The following is a 27,290-nucleotide window of genomic DNA, read 5'->3' on the forward strand; positions in this document are numbered from 1 at the left end:
TGGAGCCCACCTTGTTCCTGCTATGACAAGATCTGGCCACTGTGAGATCCAAAATCCTTCCGATAAATTCTCTTTTTAAGTTAGTCTGAATTGCTTTCTGTTTCTTGCAATCAATACTTCTAAAGTGATAGACTTTGCTTGCCCTCAACAGCAACTTTGAATGTTCTGACAAGAACGTTTCTCACTTTAAGGACCTGACTTACAGTGTCATAAAGAGGCCAGGCACTATCTGTAATAGATATCTTATAAGCTTCTGGCTAAGTGCCCAAGAAGCAAAACACAGGTTTGATTAAACAGAAGGGGTAAGAGATAATGGGTCTAGATTGCTTGCTGAATTCTTATTTATCTGCTTATTGGGAAGAGTTCATCGTGAGAGCGATAAGATATTTTTACAAACATTGGATCAATCTCTGGGAGTTACGTACATTTCACCCTGCAAGGCTTAAGGATGCTTTATTACCTTAGCTAAATGAGAAATATTAGCAAATGTTCCTGGGTAAGAGTGTTGCTGGAAATAAGGCGCCCTAACAGCTAAGCTATTAAATTTGATACATATGGATTTGTTTTTAATTAGCCTTTATAAATATATACATTTTTAGATGTTAACAGAATTAATTGCTAATTTGGGATAGTGTAAAACTATTAAGAAAAAAGCTGATTAAACTGAATTTAAAAGTATACTAGCCATTTCTGTCTGTCTAGACCGTTATGTCTTTGAAAACCAAGAATTCATCTCATTCAGGACTGCGGTTCAGTTCTGGCACATAAAAGGTATTCAATAATATGTTGCTGAATGGCTTATGGACAAAGTTGAATAATAGAGAGAGTCCTGTTTAGTCTATCACCACAACATAGTTTATTTGCCTCATAAATGTATCTCAAATTCATACAGTGCTTTGGTTTTCCTAAAATCAACTTTATCCAAAGTGGACTTCTGCAATACTTTTTATTTCATTTACCTGCAAACATTTTTTAATTCTTACCATCAGTTATCATTACTGAAGCCAAAATAATAATTTAAAAACATAAATGTGATTATTATACCTTCTTAATCAAAAGCCTTCAATATTTTAGTATTAAAAAAAGTAAAGACAAAATTCCATTGCATGACTAATAGACCCTGCTTCTGCCTTCCTTGTATATCCTCTTGAAGCCTCACCTCATGCCACTTTGGACATTACTTTTTACACACCTGTCCCACTAGCCTTCTGCTTCTGCCTCTTCTCATACTCATGCAATTCTGCTTTTCTCATACTCTTTAGATGGCAAACTCCTTTTCTTCTTTCAGATTTCAGTATAAACATCATTTTCTTATAAACTTATCCATTTATATAATTATTACAGTTGGAAATTGTATAACAACTTGTGTGATTATTTTTTGATGCCTGTCTTTTTCACTGGAATTTAGGTTCAATAAGGCTAGGAACCAGGTCCATTTTTTTCTTACCATTTATATCTAGATTCTGGTATAGTACTTTGTGTATATAAGTGACTATTGGCTGAAAGAATCATTGAATGAAAAACCCTCCCATGTGTTTTTCTGAATTATGCATTCCAAATAGATATTTTGAAAGGAAAAGTTGCTTATTTATTTGAATAAAAAAGTAAACAGCAACAACTTACTGAGTCCAAATGTTCTCCCATGCCTGGCTACACGATATGAATTCTATGAACCAGTTTTTCCTTTATTTGGGAAAACATACTTTCAGATGGATGAACTGTTAATAGCTCCTTAATGACAGTGATTCATATGGTCTTGTTTTGTTGTTGTTTCTTTTCTCCCAAGTATGCCAAAGGAGTAGTATTGAGTTTTAGGTATTATTCCAAGCAATATGAATTTAGCAACAATTGTATGAGTTTAGATTTGTCACCAAAGTTCAAACCTTTCATAGTACTCTCTTCAAGATTCTTAAAAATCTTCTAATAAAAATAAAGTTGAATATTGGATTCAGGCATTAGGGAAAGCCAAATTTCAAATAGATAAAGTGGTAATCATATGGTAGATTGTACAAAGAACTATGTGATAAATATGAATTCCTCCCAAAGATGTTATGGAGGGAAATTACCTTAAGCAAATATGCATATGTTATAGAACAGAATGCAAAAGTGAAATAAATATTTAATGTAATCTCTTTGACAGCCTCTTCACTTTTGTCCACAGTATTTGTCTTAAGCTAGGTTTGGGGAGAAGACATTCTACAGTATAGCTGGTTTGTACTCTTCTAAAGGTCAAAATCAAGAAAGATGAAAGCTAAAGAATCAATTCAGAATAGAGAAGACTAAAGATATATAACAACTTTTAAATGTGCAATTTTAGATTAAAACCTGGACTGTGGGAAAAAAAGGTAAAGGACATTATTGAGCAATTGGTAAAATGTAAATATGGAGTATGGATTATAGTATTGGATCAGTAGTAAATTTTCTGATTTTGATCATTGTGAGTGTGGTCAGGTAAGATTATATCCTTGTTTATAAGTATGAAAGAGTAAAGGGAATGATGTCTTCAACTTTATATATCTGTCTCTCTTTCTCTCCCTATCTTTGTCTAACTATATAGATAGATGTGGATATAATATATAGAGAGGAAAGGACAGGAGAAAAGAGGAGATAAAAGGGGGGAAGGAGGAGGAGAAATGAGGGGAGAGGAGAAGAGAGGAGAGAACAGAACAGAACCGAACCAGGAGAAAGCAAATGAGGCAAAAATGTAAACAGCTGGTGAATCTGGGTAAAGTGTATGACTGTATAATCCTTGAAAACTTTCTATAAATTTAAAATTATGTATATAATCAACAGGTAGTGAAAATGCACAACAGAATATCAGTCTTATGACAGGCGTGATAATAAATGGAAGCTGTTAATAAGTTGGTTGCTACATGTGCCTTCTATTTATTTTTTGTCCTTTGCATTAAAAAAAAATTAAATCATCACATGATACTTCTCATTCATCAAGTTTGGTTACTAATCCCAAAACACTAAAATTAACTAAATTTAAGACCATGATTGCTTCTGCTCCTGCATTTCTGTGTTTCAGCATTTATTTTAAGATGCTGTTAAATTAATATTATATACAATAAAATACAATAAGTAGGGGCTTCCCTGGTGGCGCAGTGGTTGGGAGTCCGCCTGCCGATGCAGGGGACACGGGTTCGTGCCCCGGTCCGGGAGAATCCCACATGCCACGGAGCGGCTAGGCCCTTGAGCCATGGCCGCTGAGCCTGCGGGTCTGGAGCCTGTGCTCCGCAATGGGAGAGGCCACAACAGTGAGAGGCACGCATACCACAAAAAAACAAAAAACAATAACTATATGAAATAGTTTAACATAAAATATTCTTATTAAAGTTCAGTTTCTAAATAAGTATCTTGTTATAAAATTTAAAATAATATACTTATTTAAAATAATTTATATAATTGTAAATCAAATGATTTATTTTTATTGTGATTAACTTCACAAATGTATTAAAGAATAATATGCAATGACTTTTTGCTTAACATTAGGAATATAGAGACAATTCCCTATAGACTACCCATGTAATTCAGTAAAATTTAGCAGTCTTTGGTAGTAGGTGTAATGTTAGTCATATAAAATAGGTGAAATAAAATAGCATATATACACATATTTATGCATTTACATATTATATATGAATAAATATATATTTGAAAAATATATACCAAGAGGTAATTGATGATATAATGTTTTACAGATGAACAGGAAATTTGAAATATAACTCCACTATCTATAGCTTCTTATAAAACTATTTAAGTTGAAACTGCAAAGGTAATAGGAATTAAATTATAAGTTTCTTGAAGAACATTCTCCTTAAATCGATTTTTTCAGAAGAAGCAGTTTTTCTGGATACGTTTTTCCTTAGATAATGGACTTCTATTGAAATAGTGCTCAATGTAAAAAAATGATACTTTAACTATCTCGTTCATAATTGGACTGCTACTAAGATGATGTACTTTGGCTACTCAGCCTGCAGAATTGTGTCCTGCTTGTGGGACAGATTTTGTCAGAGCTTGAAGATCTCATCTGATATCATAGATATCACAAGGGTAATATCTTTAGTTTTCTGAGGTCAGTCACTTTTGACCAGAGAAATAGTCCTGAGGTAGATTTGGGCATATTGCATTTCACTTCTGATTGATTACAATCATTAGAATATTTTCCCTTAGAGCATATTTCTTATTATAAATGGTTGGTTGAAGACATGGCAATTTAAAAATAAGAAACAAAAGCAAGATCCCACTATGTTTTGGTCTAGAAAGATGAAGGAAAATATGGTGACCAGACCCCAGGATTTGGTGTAACTCACTTGGAATTGTCAGTACTTCCTAGTTGGAGCTGAGTCTCTAGAGAAGTGGATTGTCTTGTGGGTAATGGAACAACAGAGGAGACTCAACCTCTGCTAGAAATGTTACACAAAGCAAGGAGAGAAGGGATAGTGCTTATTTAATGGCTATCTGTATAAAGTGATGAAGACCAGGCCTAAGCTCAACTGCATGAAATTCACCTTACCAAGAATGACTTGGCTGCTACTATTGCTGAGTTTTCAGCCTATTAATAGCACAGACCAGTGTTTTGTCAGAATATGGCTTTATTTACTAGGAAGATTGGACATCACCTGATAGTAGGTTGATTATAATGGACCCCTTCCATCATGGAGTGGTCCATGATTTGTTATCACTGGAGTAGCCACCTCCTAGGGATATAGATTTGACTGCCCTGCATCATCATATATAGATACCATCCTGGTATCCTACAGTATATTGATTTTGATTAGGAACTAAAATCACAGAAAAAGAAATGCAGCTTAGGGTTTACTGTTGTATAAATCATTGTACTTTATCATAAAGCAGTAGTTAGTCTCTATGGTAGATCAGTGCAATAGCTTACTGAAGACTCAATTACATTACCAGCTAGAAACAAATACCTTTAGACATGAGGATGCTTTTCCTTAGATAGTGTACATTTCTTGAACCAGAGATCATTATGAAATGTTTCCTCTTCCATAGTCACTGTGCGCTTATCCAACTCCTTCTTACTGCCACACCCAACAATCCATTTAAAGTGATTTGTTTCCTATCTCTGGAAGAGTTAGAAAATAAAGTTGAGGAATTGTCCCAGAAAGTAGAACAAACAATAAAATAAGAAAAGTGGGGAAAATAGGAGAAAAAAGATAAGAAAATTAGAGGACCACTCCAGAAGAACTAATGTCTGAATTATAGAGAAAAATCAAAATAAAGCAATCACCAGAGGAGTAATTCAAGAAATTATTTTGCAGCTGAAGGCTATGACTTTCCAAATTGAAAGATCCTGCTGAGTCACATGACAATTTACAAGGAAAGATCAATAGATTATGATGAAATTTTGTAAGACTGGAAACATGCATAAGTCATTAATAAGTTCCAGAAGGTGGAAAAAATTAGGTTCATATACAGATCAAGAATCATAATGGCTTTGGAAATCTCAATCACATTTTAAGGTATACTATAATGTAGATAATTCTCTCTGTGTCTCTCTGTCATGGTCTTTGTCTGTCTCCATGTTGCTCTCTCACATTCTGATTATTCAGTTTGGTTCTGTTATAAAATAGACATTTACCAGAAAAAAATGAAATGAGAGAATTCTTTCATATAATTGAACCATATAGATGAACCAGAATACCGGGAGAGAGAAAGAGAGAGAGAGACTAGGTCTTGTTAACATCATTTATTTTGGTAATATCATTGGTGCTTCTCTGTCATGCTGAGTCAGAATTGAGATGTATGTATTCCTTTACATTTTAGTTAAATTAATCAATGATACTGGTATACTTTAAGCCATTGGATTTTCTGTTAATTGAACACAAAATAGTCCTAAGGTATGTAAGAATTTTCATTTAAGACAACTCAACTTGAGTCAATATTATGATGATCCTAAAACAAAAATAACAATTAAAATAACTATTAGAATATGAGGGATAATAATTCCACATCTGAGACAATATAGCCATGTTTCATCAAAATATTGTAAGAAACTGAGCGATGAAATGTGGTGTACCCTTAGGAGCTAGCACATAAAATGATGGATATGGCAAAAATAATATAAATTTCTGACATTTATTATATATGAGGCACTGGGCAAATTTTCTTTTACAAGCAACATTTTATTAAATCCCAAAAGCAAATGAGAAAAATAAATGTATCATAATATTAATGTAGATAAATATTAAAAGAACTAGAATTCTATTGCTATAAAATGATCTGTCATAAAGTGTTAATGTGTTTTGATATGGAAAATTTATTTTGTATATCTACTGAGTCCAGGTTTGAGACCAGACTGAAGTAGCAATTAGAAAGCAGATTTTAAGTTAATATTATTAGTACATACAGGTACATCTGGTCAAAATGGAATAAGCTATTTGTGAGGCAGTAAGTTGGATATGCTTAGGTATTGTGTGAATTCCATTTTCTCAAAATATTAAAGGGAGTAAACTATCAAGTAGAGCTACATAGGTTGGGCCAATAGAATAACTAACCTTCCAACTAGACAGTTTATTTAATGAACAGGCTGTGACACCTTTGATCATATCAGCAGTCTCACTGGGAAATTCTAGTTACTTAGCAAGAGAGCTGTTATGTTCTCTGAGATCCTAAAAGGGCCAAGTACTATAGAGATTGTTTTATTTATATTATTTTATTTAACCCACACAACTGATTTAAGATATTGGTATTATCTTATTTTCAGGTGAAAAAAAATACAGATAGATGTATTTAAATCCAGAATTTCTCAAGTTTTTTTTTTAACATTATTCATAATTTTGGCCAAAGAAGCTATGACCAATCTTGTTAATATAAGAAATCATTTATCACAATAATAACTTTGCCAGAAAAGTTCTGATGGAGTCTTACACAGTCACTATATGCCAGCTAACATGCCAGCTAATATGCATTCCATATCTAAAGGAATAACAAAAATCTGACATTTTCTTCTTACAGAGTATACCACACGTGAGCAGGTTAACATTCACATGAATACACACACACACACACACTACATCTAATTATTTTAATTTTATTTTTGGAAATATTAAATGAATGTACACTCCAGATATCCTGCCTTAATTCTGGAAATTTATTTTTAAAATTATTTGTTAACCCCATAAATATCTCACACCAGTGACCTTTCCAGAAGGTCACACTCTAAGATATCACAAGCACTTTGAGTAATTAAAGGTGAAGGATTAACAGACCTTGTCCATTTTTAAATAACCAAATTCTAGTTTTATAAAGGAAAGACAAAAAAACAAACCAAACACACACACAAAGAGAAAATCCCTAATTTCAAAAATTGCAGCTTAATTTTCTGGCTACTAAAGATATCTTCTAAGAGGAACAAGTGGTATGAATCATCGGCCTAATTATAGTAATGTCAGGGCTTGGTTTAGCTTGCAGCAACATTTATTCTCTGTGCCTGGTTACATCTCTGTAATAATTACAGAGATTTGGCAATGCTGTTTATATAATCAATGGCCATAAATTTAGTTAGACCAAACAGCTTTGGAAACTGATGGCAGGGCAGCTGACACTTTTAATTTACTGATCCTGTTGTCATTAGAGTAAAGTAGGCGGTAAGGTGGAAAGAGGGTCAGGGCTAAATCCTCCCAAGTTGAAATTCTGCCCACAACCATAGCCGACAATTACCCTTCATAAAAGATTAGGCAGTCTTTTAACAAGAGTGACATCTGCTGGCCCACATATGTAATTCAAATTACTCCATATTTATGCTCCTTTGCAATAACCTAGCTTTATTTCTGCAGATGGCAAATCAGCTGAGTTTATAATTATGAAGGACAATATTTAGCACAAGAGAGTTCTGTTCAGTTATTTTGAATTTCTAGTTTAAACAAAATGACTCTAAATTTCTTTGGTTTTCCCGGTGACATTTTATTTGCAATGTTTTTGTTTATATACTTTTCTTCCCCAGAAATGCTAGATTTTTTTTGTTTGAATACAGCATCCTTATGGTTTAAAAATGTTCTGAAATTTTATTTTGAGCAGTTGATTGTGACACTCAAAACCAATTTTTTATGTTGAATGAAGTGATTAGATTGTAAAAATATCATTCATGTTTATTTGTTTGTTGTGTGTTATATTTTCAGTGATCAGATTCAATAAAGAACAATTGTGCTTTGTTATTTTGATTAGCTGTTCTCTCTCTTCTGGGGTGTGTGTGTGTGTGTGTGTGTGTGTGTGTGTGTGTCTGTACATGTGTGTACACGTGTGGTTATTTTCTTCTCAGCTGAATCAGTCTGGAAATATAGTGCTATGTATTGTGAATACCTTGTATACTTTGTATCATTATCATTGATTGCTTTTACTTTTAGTAGTTATAACGAAAGGATTTTTTCTTTTAGATCAAGTGAATATTTGTGTGCATACATTTTATACTTATAATGATTATGAGATAGTTATATTTTTAATTGACAAAAATATCTTTAAATTTCTAAATACAAAATTTTATATAAGAGAAATATATAAACATTTAAAAAATTCAAACATTCATTATGTTAAAAATAAGAAATGACTACTGTTTACACCTCAGTATATATAATTCCAGAACTTGTTCCTATGTAAGATTATAGAAACAAATATAGATTAGATTTTTGAGTACTTACATGACAGTGATAGTCTTCTAGTGGTCTATAATTTATTTTTAACCTAAATGACACTATCAGATTAATAAACATTAATATTCTTTTTGCGTGATATTTATCTTAAGATACTCTATAGAATAATGCAGTCGTCTTTTAAGCAGAACAGATACAAAGTCACATACCCTAAGAGCACCCAGGCATTTATACTTTGATCATATCCTTGTCTCTCTTTCTTTAAAACCAAACATAGCATCTCAAAAACGTTAACTTCCATATAACCCCTTCTTGAATTTGTGCTTTTATGCCACTTTATTTCTACTCATCTAAACATCATTCTGGAAACATCATTGCTAACTAAAAAAGGTTGATTGCTATCTGGCTCTACAAGGATTGAGTCATTAGCCACAGGAGCCACTGACCTTTAATACACCCTGAAAGGAATTGAGAGCAGAGATCAGGAATGAGGCACTCTGTGTTTTGGGAAAACTGGCAGAACAGTACTTCAGATAGATATTTTCAGGAGAAATGTTTTATGAACCTGTATTCTTACATCTTCCCATACTTAGAAAAGCACTAAAACCATTAACTAAGATATCTGTTCCTTGTGACTAGCAGCAAACTTCTACAAAGATATGTGCTTGGTTGCATATACCCCCTTTGTCAAAATCACATGTATACTGACCTCTCCCTTACCTTTTCGGGGCAGTTTCTCAGAGCTATCTGAAAGGCTATCTCTCAGACTGTAGTCCTCAGTAAGACACAGAATAAATCCGACTCACAGCTTTTACATGTTGTGTGGTTTTTTTTAAGTCGACATCACTGAACAGGGAAGTGGAAGATTTGTATTGTATCCTTGTACTCTATTGTATTGTATCCTGAATTATCTGATTCACTTAACCTCTTTTAGTCTCCATTTTCTTACCTGTGAAGTTCATAATATCTACTGCACAAGGTTAATCTAGGAATAAATTTTAGTATAGATGGAAAAGTGTTCCATAAACTACTAAGCACCTTAAGAGTAGATAGTAATTATTAATGGATTTCATATGTACCTACATTTCCTCATTTAATCTTCCAAAATAATATTATGAGGTAAGTAAATTTTCATTTTACAGGCATAAAAATTAAAGAAGGCTAAATAACGTGCTTAGATTAAAAATCCAAGTGATGGAGCTGAGAGTCAAACTCAGGTAATTCTGTTTCTGAAGCCAGAAAGCCATGAGGAAGAATCATATTTTAATATAAATTTACCTATTTAGAAATACATAAATAATAAAATATAATTAACCTTTTAAAATTTATTCTTGAATAAATTAAATGTATTCTACCCAAGACAAAGTGGCTATAAAGAATCTGTATTGTAAAATATACTTTTAGTATCACAAAAGATAGTATCTAAACATTTCAAATGTTTCTATTTTAAAGAGAAACCAATCCCAAACAATTGCATAACATTCTGCTATATATAAACATCAGCTTGAATTTAAATGTTAAATACATATCTGTATTTTCATATCAAAACAAATATAGTAGAAAATGGCAGTATAGTTCAGGCTTCGCATGCTAGCTGTAGTCAAATTTGTTTTCTCTCTGGGTAGTAAAGTGGAGAAATATCAAATAACTAAAGAGACTACAATTAATAATGGGATTTACTATCTTATATTTTGAGAACAGTCCAAATTAATTTTGCATTTGTACAGGAGTAAAAGTGTCTATCAGTTTCTTCAGGTTATATCTCCAGGGATGATTTAAGCAAATTATCCACAATTTATGGCATTATATCTGTGAGGGAAAAAAAAACCCCCAAAAAACAACAACATGCTTTGATGTGTGACAAGCATACAATGTTGTCTTATCATTTAACTTCTGTTTAACTCTGATCCAGGAAGAGAGACAATATCTTGTGAAATTTCTCTCCTAATTTGGCTTTGGGCCAAATTTTGTGGGAGGCAAAGATATTTTTTCTGATTATAAAATGGGCAACTTATTTTCCTGCTAGTTTAAAGTAACTGGGATAATATATGCATTTTCATATAAAGTAAACCTAATATTTTGATATATCAATGCTAACCTTTATAATACCTATTAATAGAAAGATTTTAAAAATATAAAAGTGTACACTGACAATATTTGTCCACTGAAAAAAGTGCACAACCTAAAGGTTGCAAATTAAGTTTTATTCGAGGATCTTACTGAAGAACTGTAGCCTGGAAGACAACCTAATATAGCTCTAAGAAATTGCTCCGAAGAGGTAAGGGAGGAACCAGGATACATAGGAGATTTTGCTGAAAAAGAAAAAAAGGATGTACTCAAACATCAAAAGATTACTGCTAATCACCAAAAACAGACATTTCAAGTTAATGATTTTAGTGCTTTTCTATGTATAGGAAGATGCTAGAATCTGGATTAACTGAAATTATTCCTTAGATATGCATCTTAACTATCTAGGACCACAGCACAGAATGCTTTCAGTTTTTCTTGGTTTTCTTCATCCTGAATTCCTCTCAGGGTGCACCACGGTGCGGGGAAGGGGTACATATGCAGTGGCTGATGGCTTGATCCTTGAACAACTGGAATGGCCACAACATTTTTTCTTTACTCTAATGGCAGGCAACAATCCCTGTCCACAAATTATTGAGGTGTTTTAAAAGCGTAGAGAGAAAACATGTTATGGAACAAGCATTCTTTTTCTTACTGCTCCCACAGATGATTAGCTGGGCCATGTATACCGTGTGCAAGCCCACTTAAAGGGAAAGCATATAGCAAATGTGCAGTCCACTTCAAACACTCTTTTGACCTAAGTTTTAAACCATAATTTTTGAAATTTTTGTATGATTTTCTACTAAAATCTACCCTTCTGTTCCTGGATTTTTTAAATTATATTTTATTAGTGACATACATTTGCTCTGTTCAATATATAGAAAGTATTCTACTTTAAATATGCTTTCATTTAGATGGAAACATTGTATATTTACCCAGCAAATTGGGTCTTGCTTTACATAAATTTTCTTGAGTTAAAGTCATAACTATTTTCTAATGTTACCACTTAAATTGTCATTCACATTCTCAAACTAACTCCTAAAAGCTTTGATATCAATACTGTTCTAATTAAACACATTGGCTATGTGGTCAATAATATATTTACTTTCACAAATGGATATTGATAAACACATTGGCTATGTGCTCAATAATATATTTACTTTCACAAATGGATATTGAATTTTATCAAAAGCTTTTTCTGCATCGATTGAGGTAATCATATGGTTTTTTTGTTTTGTTTTGTTTTTTGTGGTACGCGGGCCTCTCACTGTTGTGGCCTCTCCGGTTGCGGAGCACAGGCTTCGGACGCGCAGACTCAGCGGCCATGGCTCACGGGCCCAGCCGCTCCGCGGCATGTGGGATCTTCCCGGATTTGGGCACGAACCCGTGTCCCCTGCATCGGCAGGCAGACTCTCAACCACTGTGCCACCAAGGAAGCCCAATTATATGGTTTTTATTCTTCCATTTGTTAAGGTGGTGTACCACACTGATTGATTTATGGATATTAAAAAATCCTTGCATCTCTGGGATAAATCCTACTTGATCATGGTGTATGATACTTTAAATGTATTGCTGGGTTTGATTTGCTAGTATTTTGTTGAGGAATTTTGTGTCTGTGTTCATCAGTAATATTGGGCTGTAATTTTCTTTTTTTGTGATGTCTTTGTCTGGTTTTGGTATCAGGGTAATTGTGGCCTCATAGAATGAGTTCTGTTCCTTCCTCTGCAATTTTTGGGAATAGTTTCAGAAGAAGAGGTGTTAATTCTTCTCTAAATGTTTGGTAGCATTTGCCTGTGAAGCCATCTGGTCCTGAACTTTTTGTTTGTTGGGAGTTTTTTAATCACAGATTCAATTTCAGTACTTGTAATTGGTCTGTTCATATTTTCTATTTCTTCCTGTTTCAGTCTTGGAAAATTGTACCTTTCTAGGAATTTGTTCATTTCTTCCAGGTTGTCCATGCTATTGGTGTAGAGTTGCTTGTAGTACTCTCTTGCGGTCCTTTGTATTTCTGTGGTGTGTGTTGTAACTTCTCCATTTCATTTTCTAATTTTACTGATTTGAACCCCCTCCCATTTTTTTGTTTGTTCTTCTTTCTGTAGTTGCTTTAGGTGTAAGGTTAGGTAGTTTATTTGAGACTTTTCTTGTTTCCTGAGGTAAGCTTGTATCACTATAAACTTCCCTCTTAGAACAGCTTTTGCTGTGTCTCATAAGTTTGAGATCATCTTGTTTTCGTTTTACAAAACAATATATATGTATTCCAGCTTTGCTAATTCACTAGTATAGGCTAAAGTTTATGATTCGTTCCTAACCTTCATGGAATACATTAAGTTACAGATTCATGAGATTTATGTTCTTGAATAGAAAGCCATTTACAGCAAAACAGAGGTCAAAGAGGACACAGGATATAGCTTTTCCTTTTACCAAAACCTTCAACTCCTTGCTTTGTCTTACAAATCAGGGAACTTTTCTTAAATGAGTGAATATAACAGAAGAGAATAATTCTTATTAAATATCACTGGAATAACCCAATAGTCTCATCACAACACAATTCAGCCACTTGGCTTTACATGAGAGTTTTATGTTCTGGTGCTCACTTATTCACATTTAAGGTAAGAAACAGTTTAAAGTGGTTAAATTCTTGTTAAACCCATATGTCAGCCAGAGTTTAGTTAAAAGCAAAAAACAAAAATAAAAACCAACCAAAAAAATCTCTGATTTAGCAGAAAAATCCTTTATCATTAAAAAGATATTGGACAGCTTATTGAGTCACACAAAGGGCTGTAGAACAGGCATAGAGACAAGGAAAGATGATGAGATTCACACTCAGAACTGGGCCAGACAGTAAGCTGCTATGGTCTCCCCAAGTGACTAGCTCTTGCTGTTGAACCACATAACTCTGTTAGTAGGAGAGCCTGAATGTTGCAACTAGTCTACCTGCTATTATTGCCTTTGTACTATTTCTTGTTGCAACTAGCACCATCCCCAGAGATATTATTTGCATTCTTTATGTTCATATGTGGGTACATCCGATGATTATTGTATGTCGATTGCTTATACGTTAGTTTTAAGGGATGCTAGGAAAATGAATATTTACTATTTTCATAAATTGCAGTGGAACACAACTCTGTCTCTGCCCAACACTCTAAAAGAGGGGACATCTCAATCAAGTAGCAGCTTCAGATATTGGACAGCAAAACAGAATGACATATGTTTTCTACAAGCTACAGAATAAGATAGCAGGCTGTTCTAGATGAGAATGCCCTGAGTTATCTTTTGGATAACAGCTGCCAACAAGAGAAGCTGACATAGGTAGGACTTTGATATGCTAGAAATTTCCTTTAATTTGGTTAAATCATTGATAGTTTGATCTTTGTGGTTTCAGTATTTGTTACTGCAGCATAGTTTAACCTATAGTGATGGATAGAGCACTTAATACATTGTAACAAAACCAAAAAATAAATGAGAAAGGATTAGTGATTGGGTAATGGATGAGAAGAATACAGATATAATAGTATGAATAGCCTGAGATCCATGTTATACAGTGGCAAAATGTGCCTCCTCAGCCTAGAGGATGAAGATTGGAAGCCTAGGTTGGAAAATAAAAGATTTGTATTGTGTGTTGGTTACCATTGCCTACATTTGGAAAGATATTGAAGAAAGAGATGAGTTCCATAAAGAAATTGGTTGATTTGCAAGCAGAGATGGAAAGACATAGAGAAATCTAGAATTTGGAGTCTTGTAAGGTTTGAGAAAAATGAATGGTTTTAGAACCCAAATGGTAAGTCATGACATTTAAGCAGGCTTTGAGGAAAAGGTCTTACTTAATTTAAAATGTCTTATTTAAATTAAATGGATCAAGGTAAAGATCAAATTAAGAGTGTGACCATTTTGGAATTTTGGTTTTCATTCTCAGTGAAATACAAAAATATTTGATGGTTTTGGTACAGGAGTACCATGATATTATTTGCCCTTTTAAAACATTATTTACTTTGTGATTTAAAAAAAATAGACTAAAGAGGGACAAAGGAAGAAACTAACATGACCATTGATATTACCTTGTACTAATTTAGGCATGAGTTAATGACTGGGATTTAAATCAGGATGCTAATCCAATAATTACCATTTTCTAATTTATCTACAATATAGGTTGCTTTATGATTAATTTGATTAGAAAGAATTATCATAAGAATTTTTGTAACCATTCTACCATCATTTGGTGACCACACAAAGTATTTTTGGTTCATGTAAAAAGGCTCTCTCAGTCAAGGACCTGAGCTAATGGATTAAAGCACCTGGTAGAAATATATTTTTATTTCTCATCATGATTAGGGAAACATAACCACCAGAGTGAAAAATTTTAGAAAAAGTCAAACTTTAAAAATTCTCATGAGAAATTGTATCACAGAATTAATTTAAAATAGGACTGAGCTCTTTTCTCCTGTGGGCAAGAAAAATAGAAATGCTGGCTTAAAAGCTATTCTCCATTTCCAGTTTCAAAGTTCCAAGTTTTGCACCAAAAAAGTAACTTCTTGGTTAACTATCCTGACTTTATTCTACATTTTAAAATATTATATTGTTATTCATGTAACCTCCTGAAATTGCTAAGATACTTGCTAGTTTTTACCCCAGTGATTTCTAATAGGAAATTTCAATACCTATGGAGGCGAGAAAAAGAAACACTTAAGGAACTGTGCATTGCAGTTGATTGATTACAGTGGCCAAAGCTAAGACTCCTAAATTAAGAGGTACAGATGTGTTCAGCCATTCATCTGAACAAAGAAAAAAAATCTATAGGAAAGAAAACATTATAATTCAACAAAATGGCCATAAGTAGTTAAACCAATAATTTGAAAATACAGTACTGGCAAATTTAGTTGCAATTTCTTAAGATAAAGGGACTCAATAGCTCTACAAGTTATTCTTTTTTTTTTTCTTTAAAGACTTATTTATTTATTTTTGGCTGCGTCGGGTCTTAGTTGCAGCCCGCAGGATCTTCATTGAGGCATGCGGGATCTTTCGTTGTGGTGTGCGGGCTTTCTCTTCTCTAGTTGTGGTGCACAGGCTCCAGTGTATGTGGGCTCTGTAGTTTGCAGCACTCAGGCTCTCTAGTTGAGAGGTGCACAGATCAGTAGTTGTGGTGCCCAGGCTTAGTTGTCCTGCTGAATGTGGGATCTTAGTTCCCCAGCCAGGGGTGGAACCTGCCTCCCCTGCATTGGAAGGTGGATTCTTTACCACTGGACCACGAGGGAAGTCCAACAATTTATTCTTAAGGTCTGGGGATTTTAAAATTTACAAAAAGAAACTCTTATTTAGCAATTTGAATCAATAGAACTTTATGATCATGCACCAATGAATATTAATAAAGAGGGAGGAGTTAAGCATGAAGGTGAGGTGGCATTTTAGTTGATCTGAATAATTCATCCCTTTCCATAAAAATATTTATTGAGTGCCTCCTCTGTGCCAAGCACAATTCTAATGACTGGGAAATACAACAGTGAAATGGATGGACAAATTAGGAAAAAAACGTCAGGTAGTGTTACTAAGAATCATGATGAAGAAAAGCCTTTTTGAGGAGATGGTATTTGAGATGAGATCTGAGTGACAAGAAAGAGGCAGACACAGATAGGTGAAGAATATGCCAAGCAGAGACAGCAACCATTTCAAAGACCTCTTGGGTTTTCCAAGATATAGGAAGAAGGCCAGGAGGGCTAGCATGTAGTAGGCACAAGAGTAAAGCAGTATGAGCCTGAGGAATTAGTTCAAGATCAGATAATACTGGATTTTACAACCCTGGCCAAGATGTTTGATTTTATTCTAATAGAAGTCACTAGATGAAATCAAAGTGGTGTAATCTGATGTGTGTCTCTAAAAACTACTGTATTTATGCTTTGGAGAATGTCTTGTTGAGAGGCATGGATAAATGCATAAAACCAGTAAAGAAATTCTTCCTGTGATCCTCAAGTGGCCTATGGTATGTGAGGCATTACATCAAGCACTTGTAAAGCCCTTCCAGCATACTTGCAAGATAGGTATCATTGAAGAAGTCTGTAGATGAGTCAGATAATTTACATAATGTACACTAGGTCACAGAGGTCATATCTGGTGACACAATTGAATCCTGGTTGGATCTGCCTTTAAATTCCAGGTTTTTACTACCCTGCTGTGTTGCCAGGGTACAACCCCTTCAGATTTTATTGTGCTTATTCACCAAAAATTCACCAGATGTATTTGGCTGGTGGAATATTAGATATGGAGAGTATAGAGTAAATGTCTGTTATTTGTTGAATTAGAGACATAAGCTAATTAAGAGTGGGATTTTATTTTTATTTGCCATTTTTGGTCCCTGTGACAGTTAATTTTATGTGTTAACTTTACTGGGCCACAGGATGCCCAGATATTTGACTTACATTTTGGGTGTTTCTGTGAGGATTTTTTGATGAGATTAACATTTAAATTGGTAGACTGAGTAAACCAGATTGCTTTCTTTAATGTGGGTGGGCCTCATCCAATCAGTGGAAGGCCTGAATAGAACAAAATGCTGACTCTCTCCTAAGAGGAAATTATCCTGCATGATGACCTTTGAACTGGGACATTGGATCTGCAGATTTTGGACTTGATATCCTCCATAACTATGTGAGCCAATTATAAATAGATAAAACCAATATCTCCTATTGGTTCTGTTTCTCTGAAAAACCATAACTAATACAGCCTCCATGAAAGCGTAAAAGCAAGAATTTATGTGTGTTTGATCAATGGAGTTCATTAGATAGATGGAGCACTAAAGAACAGAGTTTTAGCAAACCACAGAAAAAATTACTCCAGAAGATATGATGAGGTAATCTTATAGGATTGTTCCAGCACCATCTAGTGATGATTTGACAGGCAGTACTTTGAGTGATTTTAGGTAGACTATTATAACTAGGATGGCATATTCAATTTCTATCTTCTGAGCAACTCTGAAAGACACTTAAAACTTATGTCCCTAGAAGCAGGAAAGGCCTTTGATTTCTTCAGAATTACTTATTATGTTTACATGTGAGAGGGAAAATGTGTGTTCATCAGACTCATTATATATTTACCTGGAATACAAAATGGGATAAAATTAAATCAATGGAACCAAAAAGTGACTTTTTATGAAAGTTCAATAAAAATGACAAAAGTTTAGTTTTACCAATCATGAAAAAGAAGAATAATTCTAAATTACCATTATTAGGAATAAAAATGGAGACTTCATCATATTTACTAAAGATATGAAAAGTACAACAAAATATCATCAACAAATTTTAAGCCAATATAATTTAAAATTAGAGGGAGTGGGCAGACTCTATGAAACCTACAAGTTATTGAAAATGAGATGAAAAACATCTGAATAACTATATGATAATTAATTAATTGAATAATGTATAAAATATCTTCCCATAAGATAAACTCTAGGCACACTTGGCTTCACTGGAGAATTATATGAAATATTTAAAAAAGAAATAGCACCAATTTCATATAAATTCTTTCAGAAAACAAGAGGATGCACTTTCCAATTAATTTTAAAAGTCAGGATTACTCCAATAGTAAAACTATATACAGATGTTACAAAAAAAAGGAAATTGCAGACTAATATAGTTTTTGAATGTAGATGAAAAACTCAACAAAATTTTAACCAATTGAATCCAGCAATGTATTGAAAAGGTGATACATCACTGCAGTTAGTGTGGGTTTATTTGTATAGTTGGTTTAATATTTAATAAATATAATTTACCTTGTTAACAAACTAAAGATGAAAATTATATGCTTATTTCAATAGATGCAGAAAAAAGAATTGTTTTAAACAAAATTTAACATTTATTTTTGAGGAAAAACTCTCAGGAAAGTGGAAATAGAAAAACACTTTACCATCTTAAAAGATATCTCTGAACAAACTGAAACTAATATAATAACTTAATCATAAAAGACTGAAAGATTTATTCCCTGAATCAGAAATAAAGCAAGGATATTTTCTCTTACCACTGTCAGTTAACATTCTGCTGGAGGTCCTTGCCAGTGCAACAAGGCAAGAAAGAGAAATGAAAGGTTAGAGCAGAATTAGAATAACAGAATATCAACAGGTCAATGGATAAACAAATTTTAATAATTGTCAGCAAAATAAATGAAAAAACTATTGATAATATGCAACAAAATTAATGAGATTCAAAAACATGATATGTGAAAAAAGGACAGACAAAAATCAGTGAATTCTCTATGATTTCAATATATAAATTAGTAGAACAGTGAAATCTAATCTGCAGTGGTTGCTATAGACAATATTTATGTCCCCTTAAAACTCCTGTTGCAACCTAATCCCCAATGTGATGGTATTTGCAGGTGGGGTCTTTAGGGCTTGATCAGGTCATGAGAGTAGACCCTTCATGAATGGGATTCCTGCCTTTATAGAAGAGGACCTAGAAAGCTGCCTTGTCCCTTCTGCCATGTGAGAGCACACCAAAAAGGTAGCCATCTATGAACTAGGAAATGGGCTCTCACCAGACACCAAATCTGCGGGCACTTTGATCTTGGACTTCCCTGTTTCCAGAACTGTGAGAAATATATTTCTGTTGTTTATAAGCCACTCAGTCTATGATATTTTGTTAGAGGAGCATGGACAATCTAAGATAATAGTAGAAATCATGTTAGTGGTTGCCTGGAGTAGGGGTGTTTGGGTAAATTTTTTGCAAAGTAACATGAAAGAACTTTTGAAGGATAGATTGTTTAAATGATGTTTACAGGGTTTTATACATATATCAAAATTCAAAGAACCTTCTACTTTTAGTAGGTGCTTTTTATGTAATGTTATTTTTACTCAACACAGTTGTTTTTAAAAATGCCCGTAGGTATGTCAACCCATTATTTGCCATATATGAGAAAAATATTTTTCCAAATTTATTATTATTTCTTGGCCAAAATTTACTTTCTTCTATACTGTTTATATTTCTCTACATCGTTCAAAACCAAATCCGTACCATCTCTATTACTTGGAAGATACAAAGACATAGCAAAATGTCCAGTATTGTGAGTAAATTGGGTTATCTTTGCATATGAGAAATAGCAAAAGTGTTGTTATGACCTGGAAAGAAGCATGTTTATGGATATTTGAATATATCTGTTGAATATAAGTGAGCTACAGATCCAAGGAAGCTTAAATTTTTGATCACATGTTATTCAGTGATATAAATGATCAGAGCCAATGTAGTTTTTATGACTTCTTGTGTAGATACAATTCTTGTCCCTTCCATGCCTCTCATCTCTTTCTTAATTCATGACTTTTTTTATGAATTTAAATTCATAAATTCCTCAGTTTGGACTCATTAATTTGGGAGAAGCAATTATTGATTACATTTTATTTGTCTGATTATTATCTCAATTATTTGTTAAACTGTTCCAATGTAAAGAAAGCACACATATAAATCTCTGGATTGGTCTGTATAAAGACGCTGAGCAATGGTTGAAGTTGCATGGGTATATCAGTGTCTTTGCATGCAAGCAGAGAAAAACCTTGGGTACAGCACAGATTATAATGCCAATTAGTTACCTAAGTCTGGAATAGTTATGGCCATTATGTTCACTGAACTGTATCCAGTTGGCAGAAGTTAATCTATGGGGAGAAAGTCTAAATATCAACAAAACATGTTTCTGGTTAGATAATAAAACCTTGGTGGAGCTGATCAGTTGACAGTCTTCCAACTCTGAGTCTATTTCACACCTGCTTCATCTGTTTGTTTTAGATGGCCTCTGGTTTACACAGCATCATATTTAGAAAAAGCAAACTATTCCAGTAATCTAATTGCCAATGCTGATTTCTTGACTTAGTTTAAGAAATTTCAGTGAATAATGACAAAGTTTCTCATATAAAGTAGAATCTTTTGCCAGGACATGCTAATCGATTAGGAATGTGACAATTTTTTTAGACAAAAATGTCCTCTCTAAGGAAGCTTATAAGAGAAGAGCCTAAACCTATTCAGTGTGTCTGAATGTTAAAACTCAGCAAGTCTGAAATATCAACGGAAACTAGGCCATCTAGGTTGTATATTCAACTTTTGTTTTTTGTCTTTGGGGTGTATTTTGAAGGATATAAAATAATAAACTCAAGGGAGCATTATATTAATATTTTATTACCTCAAATAAATAATTTATTTAAAAATCATTAGCAGTAATAAAATATTCTACACTTTGTCCAAGTCAAGATAATTAGAATATAAGAATGTATGGTAGGAGAGAATAAAGCCACATGAGACATAAGGAAGTAATTTTTTATAATTTTCTGAATTTGGCATACCAAGATTACTCACCATGATATATACTAATCTCCTTGGTTAAAATAGTGCATTGAGAGTTTATAGTGGGAAAAACAGTATAAATATTGGAACCAAATTCACATCCTAGTTCTGTCATTTAATGTCTTTGTGAAATTAATTAACAATATCTTCATCTGTAGACCGGGATAATTATATTTATTTCATAAGATTCTTTGGGAAAGAAAAAATTGAAAAGTATCTATCAAGTAACAAAGATAATATATACAATTCCCAAAGTAAGTGTTGGTGCAAACCATTTTTTCACATAGGAAAATCTAGAAAAAAATTTAACATATTTTCCTTAGTAAAATGGTGTCCTAAAATTCTCTCTACTTATTGCTTGGATGAAACAATATTAGTAAAGAGAATTATTATTTCAAGGCTCCAAAATCCCTGTGTCACTTAAAGCTAGTTCTTTAAATCATTTTCTCTGGACTTCGCTATATCTCTTGTTTAAAAATTCATCAACGAAGTAAATACCTATCTAGTTTTTAAGTGTGCTTCTACAAATCTCATTCTTTAAAAATGTAGTTCCAGAGGGAAAAAAGAAAAATAAATAAATCCAAAAAAATATTAAACAATTGCTCATTTCTTTTTACTCTAGCCCTATTTCCAATCCTAGAATACAGATCTTTCAACATTGAGCACCTAGGGTGTGCTAGATTTTAGTGTTGAAGGCTAAAGATAAAAATGTGAATGGAACATGCTATATGCTTTTAAGATTCTCCAAATCCAGTTGAAGTGTGACACATTAATATCAGTATAATTTCAGCGTAAAATGGTAAGTCGAGTATAGATTCCCATGGAGTGTGATGGAAGTGTAGAGGAGGTGAAGATGTTTTTTTCCAGAAGATATTTCAGTGCCACAAAATGAAATAGTTCTTGATGAAAATATTGAAGATTGAGAGGGAAAGATATACCATGCAGATGATGAAGCAGCTTGAGCAAAGTTATAGATATTTGGAATGGTAACTGTTAGTACTGCAGTATCATAAGATTTGTATGTTTGGACTATACTGTGTCCCTTATGTGTAATTGAAAAAATTGAGTGTAGAGAATACTTATCCTTATTTTATAGACAAGACATCTCAAGTTCAGAATGTTTAAGGGAATCAACTAAGATTGTTCATCTCATGAATTGGAGATCCAGAACTCAAAGCCATTCTTTTTAAACAATCATATTAACCTATGTCTAATTTTACAGCTGACCAAATTGACCACTGATTTCATCTCTACAGATTCAACCAAATGTATATGTCTATCAAAGTCATATATACATATAGTTTGAAATTTTGTTTAGATAATTGTATATTCTTTTGGGAAGCTTTCGTATTTCTGACCCAGTTTCAGTTTTATCTCAGATGACTACATTTGAGTTTAGAGAATGGGGCAAAATTGGTAATTACCTTTCTGTGTGATAGCATTTGAACAGCAACTGATTGCTGTAAGAGAAGTAGTTGTCAACAAGATTTAAAGTTACTGTCAAATTTATACAGCCACACAGGAAAGGTTATAGGAGGAACATGATTTTGTTGAAATTAAGTACCAACAACTACTGGACCACGGATATGTACGTTGGTTATCATTAATGTTTGACACCTGCATCTTCTTTGAGATGTTTAAGTTGTTTTTCTTGTCAGAAACAAAGTGCACTACAGTATGATCCTCATCAATTTTCTTTAAAATTTAGGATACATATTTGTGTCTATGAATCTCAGTCAACAAGGGTATATTTTCTTTTTAAATATTTTACTTACTGAAAATCACAAAGTGGTGGGCCGCCGAATGAGGAAATAGTTGGGATTTCTTTCAGAGTGAAATTATTTGACCTAGAATGGCAATGGAAATGAAAACAAATATATAGATACCTTCCTGAGACATATTGAAGAGGTGTTGATAAATAGGCTTCATATGTTGCATCATTTTGCTCTCTTCCTTGATATTAGAATAATGTATTTGGTAGGTGCTAAAAGGTTGATGAAACTATGAATAGTTAAAAAGAAATAGAAGCTTCAGTCTTCTATAAATCAATCAGTTCTCACCAATTTTTAAAAATATGCCAAGAAATTTTAGATTTGGAGGTAAAAAGACAAATATAGTATACTGCTAAACTTCAAGGAGTTTACAGTTTAGTAGTTGCAAGAGGAATGTTTTTCTCTTTTTGCGAGATGCTGGTATTTATTGTACAAAAGCAGACTATTTTGCTAATTGTCATAAGTGAAATAGAATGTTACAGTTCTAAAGTAACTACATCATAAATTAATTGCTAAGGCATGCATATGACCAGATTTTTCATTGTGGTATTATTGACTTACAAATATAACCGAAGATTTGAAAATCAGACACATCATATATTGACCCCTGGAAACTTTTCAGAATTTTAAATTTTTTCAAAATATCTCAATTATAGGAAGGCATATCTCTTCCCAACTTGTCACTGATTTTAGTGTCAATTTTTAAATCTTATCCTCCTTGGTAGGACTCAGTATTGCTCCTTAGTCTCTTTCTATATAAACTGTCTTTGTATGTCATATATATATATATATATAATTATTGTGTGTGTTTGTGTATCTTTCTACACATCTGGCTTGTCTTTTCCCAAATGTCAACCTCAGTAATTATAGGACATTTGGTCAGTATGAAATATATCTATAATCTGAACATGCTTAACATGAAGACAAGTACTTTTGTCCAAGTATCTAGGAGAGTATCTGGCACATAGTATGTACTCAAGTAGTTGAGAGACTAGAATTATAATAAAATATTACTCTGAAGTTCTACCTATGCAACACTCTCTTAGAGTACTAGAATATTAAAAAGAATTGAGAAAGAATTCAAACTTGTTTTGCTTCCTTTAAAAAAATAACGAAAGCATGGATAATGCATGAGTAATATAATTATGTCAACAAACTAGTTTCCATCTCTCTTTTGATACATACAGTGGTCTTAAAGGTGTGAGAATCCAAAGACAAATAAAAGGTAAATGATGCAGATTTGCCCTCAACTATCTGTAAAGTGCTTAGGTGGTAATAATAACCAACTTTACATACGGGGTTCATACACAACCTATGAAAAAGTGCCATTGCCAGCAGTTAGTGAGTATGGAAATTGCTCAGTTCCTCTAGTAAAACCAACTTTTATATAGCTACTAGAAGACTTTTAAAGGTTAAGGTTTTGATATGTGAAACTTTGGACTTCAATTTTGGACAAACAGCAGAGACTCAAGCCTAGCTGTTTAGAATACTTCACTAGAAATGTAATTACCTGTATTTCCTTATGAACAACATATGTCCCCTTGACGGCTGTCCTTCTCGCTCTAATGTACTGCCATTTGATCACAACACAGCCTGTGTGGTTTTATAGCAGCATAAGAGAGATTAGTGACCTGATGTGTAGTTGCCAAATAGTCAAAGTATTGCTAGCAAAGCACACTCTCTGACATTAATCTCTCTCTCTTTTTTTTTTAAACTGCAATGCTAATTTATTACAAATATGGCATAATGAGCCCAGGTTACTTTTCTTTTCTAATTTTATTTATTTTTTTGGCTGCATTGGGTCTTCATTACTGTGCACGGGCTTTCTCTAGTTGCAGTGAGCAGAGGCTACTCTTCATTGTGGTGTGCAGGCTTCTCATTGCAGTGGCTTCTCTTGTTGCGGAGCACGGGCTCTAGGCACATGTACTTCAGTAGTTGCGCGACACAGGCTCTAGAGTGTGCAAGCTTCAGTAGTTGTGTCACATGGGCTCAGTAGTTGTGGCTCGTAGGCTCTAGAGCATAGGCTCAGTAGTTGTGGCGCACGGGCTTAGTTGCTCTGCAGCATGTGGGACTTCCCAGACCAGGGATCGAACCCATGTCCCCTGCATTGGCAGGCGGATTCTAACCACTGCACCACCAGGCAAGTCCTGACATTAATCTCTGAATATCTGCCTCAATAGATATATCAGTTAAGAATGGAAGCAGTAAACTGAATAAAAACTGTTTTTCTTTATTTTGCATCCTGAAAGACTAATACAATTACTGAATAGAACTAGTGACAGATAAAGTGGTTTGAAATTATGTAGTTCAATGGTTCTTGACTCAACTGGCTACATTTTCAAAATCACTACATATCCACCAGAATGACTATAATAAAAAAGACAGCCAATAACAAGTGTTGGTGAAAATGAGAAGAAACTGGAACCCTCATGCATTGTTGGCAGGGGTGTAAAATGGTGCAGCCACTTTGGAGAAAAGTTTGGCAATTGTTTAATATGTTAAATAAAGTGTTACCTTAAGACCTTAGCATTTACATCCCAAGAGAATTAAAAACATAGTCCCACAAAGACTGGTTTGCAAATGTTCATAACAGTGCCAATCATAATAGCCAAAAGTGCAAAGCATCCAAATGTCCCCAGCTGGTTAATGGGTAAATTTCATGTGACCTATTTATGCAGTGGATTTATATTTGACACTAAAATGGGTGAAATTACTGGTACATGTCAAAATGGATGACTTTAATAACATTATGCTAAGTGAAAGAAGCTGGCCACAAAAATCACATATTGTATCATGCCCTATATATGAAATGTCCAGAAAACACAAGACTATAGAACAGAAAGAAGACTAATGTTGGCCTAGGCTGAGATGGGAATAAGAGGTGACTATCAATGGGCATCATGTTTCTTTTGGGTGTGTGGAAACGTTCTAAATTCAGATTGTGAGGATAGCAGCACAACTTTGGACTTCTACTAAAAATCATTGAATTGTATGATTAACATGGGTCAATTTTATGGTATGTAACTCATACCTCAATGAAGCCTTAAAAATTAGATGCCAGTTATTTCCTTCTCAATTTCCTATTTGTATTTAATTATTTTGGTACAATGATTGTATATTCACTTCTTTAACTTTCCTCATTAGTTTTCTTCTATGAAAATTTTAGTGCCTGTGCCTGTGTGTGTGTGTGTGTGTGTGTGTGTGTGTTTTAGATTATGGCTAAAATGTACTTTTATTTTATTTATTTTATTTTTTTAACATCTTTATTGGGGTATAATTGCTTTACAATGGTGTGTTAGTTTCTGCCCCATAACAAAGTGAATCAGTTATACATATACATATGTTCCCATATCTCTTTCCTCTTGCGTCTCCCTCCCTCCCACCCTCCCTATCCCACTCCTCCAGGCGGTCACAAAGCACCGAGCCAATATCCCTGTGCCATGCGGCTGCTTCCTACTAGCTATCTACCTTATGTTTGTTAGTGTGTATATGTCCATGACTCTCTCTCGCCCTGTCACAGCTCACCTTTCCCCCTCCCCATATCCTCAAGTCCGTTCTCCAGTAGGTCTGTGTCTTTATTCCTGTCTTACCCCTAGGTTCTTCATGACATTTATTTTTCTTCTTAAATTCCATATATATATGTGTTAGCAAACGGTATTTGTCTTTTTCTTTCTGACTTACTTCACTCTGTATGACAGACTCTAGGTCTATCCACCTCATTACAAATAGCTCAATTTCATTTCTTTTTATGGCTGAGTAATATTCCATTGTATATATGTGCCACATCTTCTTTATCCATTCATCCAATGATGGGCACTTAGGTTGTCTCCATCTCCGGGCTATTGTAAATAGAGCTGCAATGAACATTTTGGTACATGACTCTTTTTGAATTTTGGTTTTCTCAGGGTATATGCCCAGTAGTGGGATTGCTGGATCATATGGTAGTTCTATTTTTATTTATTTAATGAACCTCCATACTGTTCTCCATAGTGGCTGAACCAATTCACATTCCCACCAGCAGTGCAAGAGTGTTCCCTTTTCTCCACACCCTCTCCAGCATTTATTGTTTCTAGATTTTTTGATGATGGCCATTCTGACTGGTGTGAGATGACATCTCATTTTAGTTTTGATTTGCATTTCTCTAATGATTAATGATGTTGAGCATTCTTTCATGTGTTTGTTGGCATTCTGTATATCTTCTTTGGAGAAATGTCTATTTAGGTCTTCTGCCCATTTTTGGATTGGGTTGTTTGTTTTTTTGTTATTGAGCTGCATGAGCTGCTTGTAAATTTTGGAGATAAAATGTACTTTTATACTCCTGTTTTATAGTATTTTAGAGAACATTGATGGAAATTAGATATATAAACTTTCTAAAACCTTGCAAAATTTATAGGAAACAATAAGGAAATAGGAAATGCTATCAGTATGGAAAGAAAGACAAAATTAATATGTTAAAAAATCCTGAAAAGCTGATTAAAACATTTTGTGAAGGTTGACACTGTGAGTGACTGCTTCTAGTTCTTTATTATACTGCATGC

This window comes from Monodon monoceros, unplaced genomic scaffold (assembly GCF_005190385.1).
Source record: "Monodon monoceros isolate NGI ecotype Baffin Bay Population unplaced genomic scaffold, NGI_Narwhal_1 Super_Scaffold_18, whole genome shotgun sequence".
In the NCBI taxonomy this organism is placed as follows: domain Eukaryota; kingdom Metazoa; phylum Chordata; class Mammalia; order Artiodactyla; family Monodontidae; genus Monodon; species Monodon monoceros.